General features: G+C 38.7%; 1 pseudogene; it reads left to right on the top strand.

Moving 5' to 3' along the window:
- Positions 1-1,526: 1,526 nt before the first annotated feature.
- On the top strand, positions 1,527-2,473 carry LOC140070047 (olfactory receptor 5AR1-like; annotated as a pseudogene).
- The last annotated feature ends 528 nt before the right edge of the window (positions 2,474-3,001 follow it).

A 3,001-nucleotide genomic window follows, 5' to 3' on the forward strand; every position in this document is an offset into this window, starting at 1 on the left:
CATGCCATGTCAATCAGCTGCCTCTAAAGCCAGCAAAATCTTGTTATGTAACAGAATTGTTATGGACTCTTGTTATAGGATGTAATATTACCACTGTACAAGGCATTGGTTCGGCCTCACCTGGAATATGCTCTCCAGGTCAGGCACCAGTCCATTAAAAGGATGTCCTGGAGCTGGAAAGGGTACAACAAAGAGCCACAAAAATGATAAGGGGTATGGAGGGTCTTAGTTATGAGGAAAGATTAAAACAACAAGATTTATTTAGTCTGGAAAAGAGATAACAATGAGGGGACATGATTAATTTATATAAATATATGAATGATCCATGCAAAAATGTGGTCTAAAGTTGTTCCAGGTTAAATCAAAACAAAAAACAAGGCAGCACTGTCTCCGTCTGGAGAAAACAAGGTTCAATCTCTAGAGGCCACAGGGGTTCTTCACCATGAGAACTGTAAATATGTGGAATAGCTTGCCTCAGGCTCTGGTCACAGCAGGGACAGCAGAGAGCTTCAAGAAGGGTCTAGATGCCTTTTTATATTTAAATTGCATTGATGGTTATGTTATATAGAATTGTTCCCCCTAAATCTCTTCCTCATCCAATCCCTTCCCTTCCGTGGTTGAACTTGATGGACAAGCGTCTTTTTTTCAACCGTATCAACTATGTAACTAAGTAACCTCTACCATCATCAAAAAACTGGCATAGAAGCCCTGTTGAATCTCTCCCATAGTGTTTTAATGGGAAATTCATTTGAGATTTATACAGTACAAAAGGGAATTAATAATTACAAGCCGTATACTATATAAGACGGTCTATTGTTATGTCTGTGTGGCATATCCTTTTATTTGATGTTGATTTTATTTTAATTTTGATTTTCTTTTTCCTTACAAAAGAAATTCCAAGCTAAAACTTCTCTCTATTCTAAGAGGAAACCACAGAGGTAACACCATTGGGCTATGACTTCCATTGTTCACTGTTTTCCATCAAAGACAATGGCCACATTCTATTCTTCTGCCTGGGCCATACTTCTTATTGCAAACGACCACTTACTTTAACACTGTACAACAAAAAACTTCTGAATTGTACGCCAGAAAGTTGAATCATACATTGGCCATGGTATCTTCTTGTCCATAAAAAAATTAAAAAGGTAAATGAGAAAGTAACTTTGTGATGAAAAAATGACCTCTTAACAAAGGTAGAATTTACAGAACTATGAACTGTAGAAACTGAAGAGATGATCTGGCCATGGTGATATGTGAGCATTACAGTATCCGGTTCTCTTCTGGAGAGTTATTACAGTTATTACGGAATGAACATTTATGGCCTTTCCATAATATTGGTCATAAGTGTTGATTTTCACCACTAGACCTGTAGAAAAACTACAAGAGCTGTAACTTTAGTTATAACTTCAATCCTTCAATCCACCTACCCAACCCAGTATTTTCATCTTGAAACACCTTTAATTAGAATATTAATAGGTTTTTAAGTATTGTGTGTGTCTTATATTTTGAATTATTTCCAGAATCTTATGGAAGAAAGAAATCAGACTATTTCACAAAGGTTCATCTTACTTGGGTTGTCCAATGTCCCCCACCTACAAGTTGTCTACTTTACAATGCTATTGATCATGTATGTATTGATGGTATCAGGAAATCTTCTGCTGTTCATAGTTGTGAGAATAAGTCCAAGGCTACACAGCCCCATGTACTTTTTTCTGACCAACCTCTCGATTATTGACATCAGCTTGTCCTCCTCCATCGTTCCTGTCCTTCTAATGAACACCTTGACCAAAGACAGAAGCATTTCCTCGTTGGGTTGTGCCACACAGATGTATGTCTCCATAGCTTTGGGTGCTACCGAATGTATACTACTTGCTGTCATGGCTTATGATAGATTTGTTGCTATTTGTAGACCATTGCATTATAACAGCATCATGAGCAAGATGTTTTGTCTCAATCTATCGATTGGTTCATGGAGTGTTGGATTCGTAAACGCTTTTATACAGGTGTCCCTGACATTCCAACTCCCATTTTGCAATTGTCCTTATGTGAACCACTACTTTTGTGAAGTACCTGCTATGGTCCAAATGTCTTGTGGAGATACCTTTATTAATGAGTTATATACCTATGTCACAGGAGGAATTATTGCTATGTTTTCTTTCTTATTGACTTTAATATCATATGTTCATATTATCTTCAAAATATGGAAAATTAATTCAGCCCAGGGAAAGCAGAAATCCTTCTCCACGTGTGGCTCCCACCTAACTGTTGTTACTCTCTACTATGGACCTATTATGTTCATATATCTAAGGTCACACTCCAAAAAAATTTGGGTGACTCTTACAAAACGGACAAAGTGGTGTCCATATTGTATACAGCGGTAACACCAATGCTGAACCCTTTTATATATAGTATTAGGAACAAGGATGTGCTAAGCAACCTCATGAACAAATGCAAAGGAAATCAATGTCTATAAAGTTGTAGAGTCTTAAATATTTTCGGACCACAATTAATCACCACCCCCTACCTTTTACTGCTTTGTTTTAATTGTTTTTAATTTTGATATCCAGAGGAATTCAGGGATATAAACTAAAAAAACATGAGCACCGATGCAAATTTAGGAACTGAGCCTGCTTTTAAGTTGAGGAGAACTCAACTCAACTGCTCATCTTCTGGGCCCTCTTCAATCGCATGTGCCTGGTACTCTGGTAGTTATGTTTGTAGTCTCTTAACCCTTTACCACCGAAGCCACTCTTCATATTCCTTACACCTATTTTCAAATCTGCCCTGTGCCACTACAAGGCTACATTCACACTAACTTGTGCCCGCCATACCGTAGCACGGCTGCTCACCCCCGTCCCTCTCCATAGAGAAACATGGGGCAGAGCGCCGTATTCCGGGAAAAGGTAGGATATGTCATATCTTTTCACGGGGTACGGAACGGTACAGTGCCGCACTTGTGCTGCACTGTACCACTCTCAAGGGTTCCCTGCACCCATTGCCG

The sequence above is a fragment of the Engystomops pustulosus genome, chromosome 7 (genome assembly GCF_040894005.1).
Source record: "Engystomops pustulosus chromosome 7, aEngPut4.maternal, whole genome shotgun sequence".
NCBI lineage: Eukaryota > Metazoa > Chordata > Amphibia > Anura > Leptodactylidae > Engystomops > Engystomops pustulosus.